This window comes from Rhinolophus sinicus, chromosome 17 (genome assembly GCF_057876585.1).
Source record: "Rhinolophus sinicus isolate RSI-liver-muscle chromosome 17, RSI-T2T, whole genome shotgun sequence".
In the NCBI taxonomy this organism is placed as follows: domain Eukaryota; kingdom Metazoa; phylum Chordata; class Mammalia; order Chiroptera; family Rhinolophidae; genus Rhinolophus; species Rhinolophus sinicus.
In genome coordinates this window covers 51,464,478-51,477,944 of record NC_142517.1, presented here as the reverse complement: position 1 = coordinate 51,477,944, position 13,467 = coordinate 51,464,478, and positions in this window count along the sequence as shown.

Sequence of the window (13,467 nt, the reverse complement as noted above, 5' to 3'; positions counted from 1 at the left end):
GAACAAAAATAATCATATTGAGATGTCAAACATAAATTTTAAATGTGCAAATGTGGGACAAAGACACCTCCTGTCCGGGAGAATCCTAAGAAATGTACATGAGCTTCTGTGCAGTCTCTGTGTGAAATGCAGCGGCCACAATTCAAATTAACATGTTAACAGGACATTAACAAGAATGAGCTGCGGATAAACACGGGATTGCAAAATAAGTTCACAAAGTTATTTAAGTAAGAAGCCCACTATGTGCCTGGGAATCTGCACAAACTTGTCCCTACTATCAGTACAGACCCACAGAGACAGGCCCCCATCTTGCCACTGCTTGTATTGAGTAGATCGTAGTACCTCTTCTGCGCCTTGAGCCAGGGCACTACTTTGTGCCCTTAAGGAGCTCCTGTACTGTTGATGAATTTGACTTCGCTTATAATGAGCAAAGCTTATGCCTAAGAGACTATTAGAATTCATCTTACCAGGCAGGGTAACATTCTGGGCTGAAAGAAGTGACACTGAATTTGGACTACAGTAAGGTTTTACAGTGGTGTAACTTGAGGGAATCTCAGACATACCAGTCTAAATCTTCATTTTATACAAGGCGTTTCCAGGGACACCCAGTGAGAGGAAATGATTGACCCAGGGAAATACAGTTAATTCATAGTAATAATCTTGCCTATTTGTTAGGTACCAGCCCCTGCACTACACACTTTGCATATTCAACTTCTTGTGGAATCCATGACAATGCTGTGAAGTTGTTATTATCCCCATTTGGAAATGAGAAAAGGAAGGTATTGAGTTCGGAGCTGCTAGCCTGAAATCACACAGCTAGTAAATTGTAGAGGTGGGATTTAAACACTTGTACGTCTGACTACAAAGTCCATCTTCCTTTTCTGCATTAACAATAGAACTGGGACTGATGTCCAAAGCCAAATTTACTTAGGAGTAACGCTTCCTTTAGCGTAGAGAACCTTTAAGTATATTTAGTGATTTATTCTGTACGAGTTTTCTGAGGGGCCCAATATGAGCTGATCTCGGGCTAGCCCCTGAGGATGTAAAAAATTAATAAGTGCATGTTCTTAACCTCTGGGATCTTAAAGTATAACGGAGTGAATGACACTTAAAAAGTAAAATTACAGTACAGTGTGGTGTTATTATGGAGATATACATAAGTACGGTGGGTGATCAAGACAGAGCAAATAGTTCTGCCTGGAAGGAATTAGGGGTGACCTCACAGAGATGGTAAAATGTGAGTTGGGTCATAAAATAAGACTGAGTTTTCCAATCAGAGAAGGGAAAAAGTACATTCCAGAAATGGGAAGCAGCTTTTGCAAAAGCCCACAACTGTGAAAGACATTGATATGTTGGGGTAAGAAGTTTTGGATGACTACACAGGGTAAGGAGACAGGACATAAAGCTTGGGATCATAAAGATTGGACATAAAGATTGTGAAGGGTGTTTGTTTTGTGCCCCCATCAAGGAATTCTGTCTCAATTCTACAGGCAATGGATCACCAACAGGGATTCCTAAGCAGGAGCATGTCCTGGTTAGATTGCTTTTTAAGCAGATAACCCAAGGAGACATGGAGGACAGAGAGCAGATGTTGCAGTGGTCCTGTTGAAAATGAATGAGAGCATCAGTCATTGTGAATGGAGAGGCAGGATGAAGGAGAGATCGTTGTTTCTGAAGTTAAGCTCCTAGGGTTTGATGACTGGCATGTGGAAGGGGAGGGAATGAGGTGTCTGAGAACGACCCAGTGATTTCTAGCTTTAGAGGTGGAGTGGATGTGAATGCTATTAATGGGGGCGGAACACAAAGGCGCAGGCTTAGTAAACGCTAGGGTGACAGGTGGGAGAAAATGAATTCTCTTTTGAGCATGTTGTTTTCAGTTTCTACAGGAACATCCCCCTGGAGATGTGGGATGTATTTGGGAAGACAAATGCAGTGGTTGGGGGAGAAGTAGGGGGTGGAGAATGAGATTCGTGAGACCTCAGAGTATTGATGGTACTTAATACTCTAGTACCAAGTAAGTGTCCCCAGGGAGACTAAGTAAGGGTCCCAGGGGTGGGACTAGATGAAGACCCAAGGTAAGACCTGAGTATACTCCACGGGCCCCTCGCAGACCCAGACTCCCTCATTAACGTCACCTGGCTTCCTTGGGTGGAACGTGGACAAATAGGTCATTGCATACTTACTTCCAAGTCTCTATTAATTTATAACTTTTTCAAATAATTTTCTAAATTTATTAACCCAAAAACGATTTATTGAGAGCATGGTGACTGGCTAGAGATAGAGCGATGAGTCAGACACAGTCTCTGTCTTCAAGGAGTTTCTGCCTAATACTGGGGGGAGCTTAACAGCAAATTAAACAACAAGTGTGAAAGTGCTTAGCAGGATGCCTGCTTTAATAGAAATTTAAAAAGGAATAATTATTAATGCTAAAAGAAATTATTTTAATTTAACAATGATATACCTAAGTAGCTGAGGAAAGGGATAAAGGTGGTTCTGAGGAAGAGGAGATCCCTAGGTTTAGCAAAAGGCATCTGGAAGGCTTCTTAAAAGAGGTGGAGTACAGGCATGGAGCATGAGTAGGGTGTGAGCAGGCAGAGTTAGCAGTTGTTGGGGATGGGCGCACATTGCAGACAGAAAGAACTTGTCTGGTAAGTGACTGTATTAACAGGTGGAACCAACTGTAAAGAGAGACCCCAGGTAGCTGAATACCTCTTATCCTATAGCATGAAGCACAAGAACTGAGATTCAGGCCAAACCCTGGATTCCCAGGGCTGGGTGACCATAAGCACTTGTCCTCAAGAAGCTCAGAGGGCTCTCGGTGACCCCTCCCCCGCCCAGCCCCCATCCTGACTCATTGCGGGACCAAGCTGTTTTAGTGCTTCATTTCCCTTGGTCAAACCAAGACAATTTGAATGCACCTGCCTGTCTTCCGTACCCCCCTCCCTGGTGATGGTGGCCGTTGTAAGGGGCAGGCAGCGTTTCCTAATTGTGGTCCTGTGGCCCAAGCCCCACGTGAAGACTCTTGGCGGTCTCACTCAAATGAGGTGGGGGCCGGCTGACTGCTCAGCACACTTGGAGGCTGCCTTGGTTATTCATTCTCAGTAATTGTCTGATCTGTTTTTAAAGTTGCAAATTACAGAAGTTTGGCGCTGCTCTTTTTAAAAGGTGAGGGGGAGGGAGAGAGAGGAGGAGGTGAACTGGAGTTCCACCTGCCAGAGGGTTCTGCTTGTCGCTCTCCCAACCCGACCAATACCTCCAACCCCCTCCTCCCCACCAAATTAGACACATTTGGTAGGCACGGCAAATGGCCTCACTGAAAAAAAAAAAAAAAAAGAAGAAGAAGAAGAAAGACAGGAGAAACAAAAACAGCAGTAAAAGCTATAAAGTATCACCATGCACCTGGATGGGTCAGGGTCCGTTCAAACAAAGTGACTTTTTCTGGGAACTCCTACTTCATAGAGCAAAGGGCCTCCTTCTTTATCTGCAAGGGCATAGGAACTTGGCTTATTCATTCAAGGCTGTGTTCCCACCAACCACACCTGCACGATGGCCAAGAAACCACATAACCCTGAGATGTGTTATTATGGCACTGACCCCTGGGGTGTAAAACTGTTGGGGTCAGTGTTTTAAATACAGCCATAAAAGTGGACCTGTTTGAATTCTCTTGGCCTCCAGGGCAGTTGATAATGAGGATGATGATGATAATGATGATGGTGGTGGTTAAGATAATACCATCAATAACTTTTCAGAGCAGTGAGTCATACCGCTACAAAGCACTTTCACCTTTATTGACTCATGTTCTCTCAAAAACACACTGGAGATCCCAGTCACCTTCAGAGTATCCCCTGAACTACTGCATCAAGTAAAGTGGACTCAAGTGTAGATTGATTAGTTAGAGCTGTGCATGGTGGAACTTTTGGGATTTGCATTGTGGTCTTGCCCTTACCAGCTGGGTGACCTTGGACAAATCATTTCACCCCTCGTAGCCTTAACTTCTTCATATGTAAAATGTGTTAATAATAACTGTCTCAGAGGGTTATTGTAGGGATTTAAATGGCTTCATGTAAATAAAAAAAAGAACATTATAGACTCTAAAGCATTATGCAAATATGAATTACCACCTATACAAGGGTAAGCTATTTGCAAAAATGAATGTAAATATAGTGTTGAGATGGCGGGTATGGTGTGCCTGAAAGAGCTCTTTGCTTGGCATCAGAAGATAGGAGTTCTATTTTGGCTCCTACACATCAGGTGGCCGTGAGTATGGCTTTCAGATAGGCAAACACAGCCATGCAAGTGATGAGTTTACCAATAAAAAAAACTGCCACCATCCACCTGTCACCTTGTCACCTGTAGTAGGCTGTGTGGGCCCGAAAGGTGCCTATATTCTAATTCCAGGAACCTGTGATTATATTACCTTATATGGTAAAGGGACTTTTGTATGATTAAGTTACGGATCTTGAGTTGGGGAGGTGATCCTGGATTTCCTGGATGGGTCCAGTGTAGTCACAAAGGTCTTTCGAAGAGGGCTGCGGACAAGTCAGTCAGAGTGATAGCTATGTGACAATGGAAGCAGAGGTCAGAGTGATGCTCTCTGAAAATCGAGGAAGGGACCACAATTCAAAGAATACAAGGAACCTTTAGAAGCTGTAAAAAGCAAGCAAGCAAATGTAGAGCTTCCAGAAGGAGCTCTCCCTGCTGAAACCTAGACTTTAAAGCCCAGAAAAACTAATTTTGGACTTCTGGCTTCCAGAGCTGTAAGGGAATAGCTTTGTGTTGTTTAAAGCCATCCAGTTTGCATTAATTTGTTCCAGCAACAATAGAAAACTCATACACTACCTTTACCTTGAGCTCTGCAGTCTCCAAGCACTCAGGCTCCTGTTTTTGCCCTCCCAACCTGTACCCAACTTCTGAGTAGGTTCGTAGGCTGTGCCCAAGTCTCCCTCTACCTGCTCCCTTTCTTCAGTGAGCTGGTGTGGAAGTCAGGCATTACTGGGAGTTATAATTGATGAACCCATTCGCTCCATGCCTCCCATTGGCTGGAGGTCTTCCCGGGGCACTGCGGCTCAGGAAATGCAGCTGGAATTCGGGCAAGGCACTGAAAACCCCTAAAGTCCCTATTTCTCATCCACCATTTGGGGATAAAATCATTTGGGGGACTTTAAAAAATTATATCAGTGAAAGCTCTTCACCACCTATAAAATGTTCTACAAGTGTCAATACCTGTTAACATCATCATCATTATTTGAGAAACATAGATTTTTTTTTCCAGTTTAATCTCTTCCTCACTCAACATATATGTTGTGGCAAATGACAAACACTCTGATTCTAGACAAGGGAAACAAGTGTTTGTCACGAGAATATCCAGTTGGGCATTGGATTTTGGACATCTGGATTATCCATGAATTTGTACTTTCAACATGGACCTAAACATATTAAAATAAAATGAAACAAAACAAAAAAATAACTAAGTGTTATAAGGACATTAAATACAGTAATATTGTCCATTTGGAGATGGTGAAGTGGGGCAAATTTCACTTGCCTTTCTCTTTGTGGAACTAAAATTAGAAATGACACTTTGCTAATCAGTAGCAGGGTCATCTGAAAACAGGAGCTTTTAAGACATCTTTCGGCCACAAGACTGCCAGAAGCAGAGGAGCTCGGCATTACTACAAACCCATGCTTGCTGCATCTTACCACTGAAAAAATGGAAACCCCCATTACTGCAAGCTTTTTCTCAAACACTAAAACCACAACTTACCTAAAACTCACCCTTGACTCTCAAAATGGTTTATGCACCACGGCTTCACTAACCTTCTCTGACTTGATTAGGATCAGAAAAAATCAAGCAATCATCTGGTAAATTTGATCAAAAGAGCAGAAAATATTAGAATGCAAGAAGAAGGAATTGGTGTAAAGTGAATAACATTTACCAACCACTTAGTTCAAGATGCAAGATTATACCTTTCCATACATACTATCTAATTTAATTGTTGCTATATCCCTATCGTAACTATTATTTCCATTATACAGATACAGAAGTTGGGGCTTAGAAAGATTAAGTAACTTTCCAGAACATCACAGTAGAACATAGTAGAGCTGGCTTTCCAGAACACTTCTAATCCATCCCTTTACAAAAGAAGGAAAGTGAGAAGAATTTATTGCCCTGAAGTTATATATTTACTTAGTGTCCCTATGACTTCTAAAATTCAGGTTCACTGAATAATTGGTCTTGATTCCCTCCTTTGAAACTACTCCAAGTCTCTCTAAGTCCTTGCAAACCCAAGAGAACTGAAACACTCCAGGGTGTTCTTCCTGGCCCTCCAGATTTGGTACTTCTTAGGTATATCATCTGGAGTTCTGAGGGTGTTGAGGCCCATGGATTTCCCATGGGAAGCTGAAGTCCCTTCTTGGACTCTTTGCCAGGTTCTGCTTTGTGATGACCCCATACCCACTGAAAGTGTTGAGCAGAGCTTTTGCAAAGTTTTTTTTTCTTTTTTTTTTTTTTTCCCTGTGCCCAATGCAAGGGGTAAAACTAGTGTTGGCTTTGAAGCCAGAATATTAGAGGTCAAAACCCAGCTTGGCTATTATCTCACTGTGCACTTGTGGGCCATCTAAGAGTGGGACTAGGTAACTTCCCACGTTTGATTTCTCACTTCCAGGAGATCAGTATGACGGGGTCAGTTGACATCCCAGATACATGAGGTTAGTGAAGAGAAGCTCTAAACGGATTCTGGCTTTGGTGATCTGAAATACAAACTCTGATTCATTCAGGGAGAATCCAAAACCATCCATCACCCCTTCCAAAGAGGGTGTACCTCATGTTCTTTTGAGAGTGATGATGCAATGGGACACTGTAAGGCCAGGATAGACCGAGTCTCTACCAAATTGGGAGAACTAAAGATGGAGAGAGGGTTGATTGAATGGTGGCAGGAAAAATGGAGCAGACTCTTAGGGAAGAAAGGTAGGACGTAAGTGGAGAGGAAAATAAGTAGATTAGAAACCCTGATATTTCATGGGATTGTACAGACCAGGGTCAGTTTCCAGAAAGTAGAAGATCTGGACTCTGATTTCCACTGGACCAGGTGCTCCTTGGACCTACCTAAGTCATTCAAACTCTCTGGATATCATTTCCCTCAACTGGACAAGAGGAATAATGACATCTTCCCAGCTGCCTAACATAGTTGTTGTAAAGACTAAAATGAGACAGTACACGTGAACATTCTCAGGAAAACATGGAATGTTGTACAATGAAATAAAAATCATTATTGGTAGAGCCCTCACTGATGGTCCTATTGGGCAACAATCCTAATGCCTCTTTTCCTGTTGAGGGAAACCAGGTCTGAGATGTCCTGTTCTTCCCAAGAGCATCCATGCGGTAGGTGACAGAGCCAGAGTGCATTACTATTGACAAAGAGTGGAAGAAGGAACATGATTGAGTGTTTTCCCTGATACTAGAGATGCACTGGCATGTGGAGAAAGGGTCACATTCCAGTTGTTATTGCTGCACATAGAGCACCCCAAAACGTAGTGGTTTAAACTGTGGGTTAGGAGTTTAAGAAGGGCTAGATTGGGTATTTCTGGTTTAGGGTTCTCCCGTGTGACTGTAGACAGTGACTGGAGTTAGAAGAGTTGGAGAAGGGGTACTGGAACAGCTGGGAGCAGGCCAGGAATCTCTCAGGGTCCCTCCAGCTGGTCCCTCTGTGTGGGCCACTTTGCGCTTCCTCACCGCACGTCACCCTTGGGGCAGCTGGACAGCGTACTTGGCAGCCCAAGGCTCCACGTGAGCAAAGGAACCAGTAGCATGGCCTTTTATGATGAAACTTCAGAAATCACATAGCATCACTTGCCCTGTATTGAAATGATTACTAGCAAGTCACAACTCCACCCAGATTCAAAAGGAGACTTAGACTCTACCTTTTGATGGGAGGAGTGTCAGGTTTGCAGGCCAGCATGTGGTGTGGGAGAGATTGTTGCAGTCATCTTCAAAATATGCAGTCTGCCAAGGCAGGAGAGGCTGCAGCACTGTCAGAAGGAAGATTAAGGGTCTTAAACCCTGGGGGAGGGGGCAATTATTTCTGCACCGAGGATGTTAGTTATAAAGCAAAGTCTCTTATTGACGGACAAGTCCCTTCATGAAGAGAGCTTATAAAAACGTACAAGCAACGTCCTATCATTTACAAAGGAGTGTGTAAAACTGTCAATGGGGTGGGCGCCTACTAGGGAAGGTCCAGAAATTATCATCTGGCAGATCAATCAGTTTGGTGAAAAGCTAACAAAGAAGATGTTTATAGAAGCGAGCAGAAAGAGCTCTTTACAAATTGCCAGATTATATCTTACAGATTCATCTTCTTGTTTGAAAACTTTTACAAGCTCAGGTCTTCTGTGTGGCTTAGTTTTCTTGGAAAATCCCTATCCTCCCCCTGGCTTAGCTGGAAGTTGATGGTTTCTGGATACAAATGAAAGACCCTTTCTCCCTCAATCATCCCTATTTTATAAAAGAAATATGGATTTGTCTATCAGGTTTCTCTTTATTTTTTAAAATTAATTTATTTTTAACTGATATTTACCTTGTGGAAAGTACTGTGATATCTCCTGGGACAAACAAACATAAGGAGAGGGCCCTGCCCTCAATACCTAAGAGCCATCCATTCAACAGAAAGGAGATGAGTGATTGGGGGCGGGCAAGTATGGCCTGGCATTAGAACCCCAGGCCTCGGATTCTGGATTGTAGAGTCAAATGTACTGTTCGAGCGATCATGTTTAAATCCAGCTGTGTATATGACCTGGTGTAAACCCTGCTCCAAGTATATGGTTATTGGTGAGAGTCTTCCTGGATCTTTGCAGCAATTAAAAGAAATGATGTATGTGGTGGGCATTCAGAAAAGTGCGCTATTGTTTTTATTAGTTTGTGTTTTATTATAATTGAATATTTACATTAAAGTATAAATAATGACTTCCTGTTTATAAATCACTTTATTTTCATCTTATTTAATTATCATAACAATCCTGTAATTTAGACAATGTAATTATGCCCCCCCCCCCATTTTATAGGTGAGGACATTGATATTCAAGGATGTCAGGTGACTTATCTGGGGTCACTTAGCTAATCAGTGGCAGATCTGGGATTTGGCACCAGATTACCATCCCAAATTTACCCCTTTCCAACCTACCATATTGTTTCTAAAATTGCCAAGTGACCTTGTGCAAGCATTCCATGTCCCGTCCCCAGTGTGGCCTCTGATTTCTACATCTGCAAAGTGACAGGAATTAAATCATGCCTAAGGTCCCATCCAAGTCCCAGTGTCTCTGATTGAAAGCGTATGCTCAGGAATGGACCCTGCTTGCTGCTGAGCCCAGGCTCGGAGGGGGCTGGAGCCTGGACCTGTGTCCAAATCACAGGCCTGGCTTGGCGTTCATCATGCATCTGACTGCCAAAAGGACAGAATTCTCTAGAGGACCTGAGTCCAATCTGGCCAACTTCTGATGGCCTTAAGTTATCCTCTGACCTCGAACTTCTGATTATTGAAGCTTATTTTTAAAAAGGCTTAGGACTAGCCATTGTATCTCTCTGGAGACCCACTTCCTTTCTTATTTTCATTATGTTTCTCCAACAACAGGGAATGAAAACTAGGAGACAGGCAATCCTTATGTAATTTTGCCTCTGCTCCTGCCTTTCTCGTGACCCTGATCACGTCACATCAAAAGCAGGGTCATCAATAAGGGCTCTCCTGTCCCAAGGATTTGTTAAGCTATGTGGCTTCCTCTTGAGGAAGAAATGGAAGACCTAGGTTATATGTGTTAGTAAAATAAGAAACCTGAGAAAGCAGAGAACCATATGATTTCACTGATATGTGGTATATAAACCAAAAACAACAAAAGAACAAGACAAACAAATGAGAAACAAAAACTCATAGACACAGACAATAGTTTAGTGGTTACCAGAGGGTAAGAGGGGAGCGGGGTGGTAGATGAGGGTAAAGGGGATCAAATATATGGTGATGGAAGGATAACTGACTCTGGGTGGTGAACACACAATGGGATTTATAGATGATGTAATACAGAATTGTACACCTGAAATCTATGTAACTTTACTAACAATCATCACCCCAATAAACTTTAAAAAAAGGGAAAAAAAAGAAACCTATCAGATTTTTCTAATAACAATGTCTGATATTCAGGGCTTGTCCACTTCAACTTCCCTTTTTAAAAGAGCTGTTTTACTATATTGTAAAAAAAATAGGTGAGGAAAAGGCTTTCTGTATCCGGCCCTAAGGTACGGTCTGAAAGGTAATGTTAGGTTTAAAGCATAATTCTTTTTCCTTCTGCATACCTCCTTCCCCATTTCTAGATGAGATTTGAAGTGGTTCAAAGTCACTCAAAAAGTAAGTCTCCAAATTATGCTGGGTGGAGTCTTTCTACACTGAGACCCAGTGTTTCTTCTCCTGAGTCAAATGCCTTGCTCGGTTCTCACTCATCACCTGGCTTCATTCTGCAGAGACTCAGGCAGATCCACCTGTCCCAGGAGAAGGCCCTTCACACTCAGGGCAAGCTGTGCTGGGGCTCCGCATACACAGAGGCTGAGAGGCAATCTCTCCTCTAGCCTCTCTGCCCCCAAAGCTAAAGGACTTTGCTTTTGGTTTCATTTTACCAGAGACAGGGAGGAAAAAGCTCATTTGATCCTTGCTCCACTACCAGGGCAGAGACTGCTCAGACCCTTTTCCTGCAGCCCTCTGCACGCTGCCAGCAGGCCCACAGGGATAAAGAAACGGGCAATTACAATAGCCTTGGGACAGCAATTGCACAATTCTCCACAAGGCCACAGGGCAACTTGGATGGGATAATTCTAGCTATGTGGGGCAGTTCATAAAATGGTGGCCTGGGCTCTGGTCACCATTGTGTCACCAATGTACTGTGTGACCTTAGCAATGTTATTGAACCTCTCTGTAAGCCTCCTTTTCCTCACCTGTCAGACTAGGAAATAGGATGCTTTGTAGAATAGAAAAGTATAAGATTTGAAAAGTGCCTTTGGTATCTTCTAACCCAACCAATTTATTTTACACACTCTGAAACGGAGAACTAGAGGTGCAAAGTCATGTGGCAGGTAAATAACAGGGTCACTTCTAAAAGACAAGACCCTTACCGCATATGGTAGTATGCTTTCTCTTCCAGCTGATCTTCAAGGTGCTCCCCAGCTGCCAGAGTCTATCACTCTAAAGACATAGTCCCCTACCAGCTCTGACTGCTATCTTGGTGCTTAGTCTTACATTGGTCACCGTGTGCTTCCTTTGGGACTCTTAGTGACACATTGTGTCCAGCTATTTTACTCATTATGGAGTCCTTCAATTTCATGTAAAGCTGGGTAAATGAGCTGCTTAGCAAAGCTTCTGGCTAGCCTGTTGTAATGTTTGTAATGGTCTAGCCTCATTTCAAGCAAACCTTCAGACAGGCTATTGGGCAAGGGTAGGGTCAATTTGGCAACTTGGCCTTGTATGTAGACAGAGAGATTGCAGTAATCACCAAAATGACCATGTTCCAGGTCCAGTTTGGCCCTTGAATCACTTTGTCACCTTGGGCAAGCCTCATCCCCTTCAGTTTCCCTATATTTAAAACAAGTTGACTGAACTCTACACTCCTAAGGTACCTTTTAGCTCTGATATTCCATAGAAGAATATTGCCCAATCTCTATCCCTTAGGGAATTTTGCTTAGGAACTAAGAAAATGATCTTTGCCACAGGAAGTCTGGGAATGCTTGCAGGCCTTAAGGATTGTAAAACAAATATTAGAAAAGAAACATAAGAATCTTATGTGGCCCCTGTGCTTTTGTCTCATGTTTTCAAAGTCCATGTTCATAGCATAAGCAAAGTCAAATGTTCACAGCAAAGCCACATTTTAATTTTCATATGCAGAGAGGCACAAAGGGAAATAGGAATGACATCTCTGCAAATGAACCACGCTATGTCAAAATATCATTGCCCTTGATTATATTTGGTGGGACATGATTGGATCTTCAGCTTCATAGACATAGATCCTGCCTTCAGAGCTCGTATCTACCAGGGAGCTCAGACAAGGATATAAATAATTCAAATACAAAGTATGACACTTTAGGGCCAATTAGAAAGGACCTTACAGGTGAGAGAGACAACTTACCATTTGGGGGTATCAGGAAAGTCTTCGTTTGCATTTGAGCTTGGTTTGGGGAAAGAAATGATCATGAGAGGTAAAAGGAGGCCAATCAGAGGAAATGCTATGAGCAAAGGTAGAGGCAGAGAAACCTTGGGAAGACTGATGACTAGTGAGTGAATACTTTGGCTGGAACAGAAGGCTGTGCAGTACTGGGGAAGAAGACCAATTATATTGATGTATCATATCTCCCTGGCTAAGTACATAGTTCTTTAAGGACAAAAATTCTTTGTTCAATTCATCTCTGTATCCCTGTCAAATGTGACACATAACTATGTGTCAAAACTTATTTAAAGAATAAGTAAATGAAATCATAACTTTCTTTCTCCAAATCATGAATGGACTGTGTAGACATAACTATATCTTAGAATCTCAAAAGTCAAATTGAACATGATACTTATCTTGTTGACTGTCATGAATGTAAAGTGCCATCCTTCAGCCCTGTAAATGTAAATAGGTGATTTCACCTGGGGAAGGAGATTGTGTCATGTTTATCAGCTTCTCATAGCTAAAATGTAATGCATATAAAACATGTACAAGACTCTAGACTCAGCAACTCAGATGCAGAAATAAGCCTATCAACCATAGTCCTCTGCAATGGCCTATGGGGACAGTTCTAGGGACAATAGAATGAAGGAAATCCTAGAAAACACTCGTGAATTATAACAAATGAAACCTCCTAAGAAAATGTGTTGATAAATAGTCACTGAGTTTCTTTACTTAATAATGTAGTATTCAGACTGCTGCAGGAAAGATAAAAAAAGAATCTGGACTTTTCTGTATCTTGATTATGGTAGTTGACAACAAGCTACACAAGTGATAAAAGTGTATAAAGTTAAATATACACACACAAATGGGAAATATACATAATAGGTGGATTATATCAATGTCAATATCTTGATTGTAATATTGCACTATTGATTGAAAGATATTATCACTGAGTGAAACTGGGTAAAAAGCACTTGGGATCTCTCTGTATTATTTCTTATGCCTGCATGTGAATCTATAAATACCTCAATAAATTTTTCATTTATAAAAATGGAGCTCAGATAAGTTTAATGGTGAATTCTACAAAACATTTAAAGAAATTATATGTCAATCCTCTAAATCTCTTCCAGAAGATAGAAGCAAAGGGAATACTTTCTAACTCTATGAGGCCAGCATTATCCTAATACCAAAACCAGACAAAGTGAAAAAAAAAAAAAAAGAAAAGAAAGAAAGAGGAAAACTACAGACCAATATCTCTCATAAACATTGATGTAAAGATCCTCAACCAAGTATTTG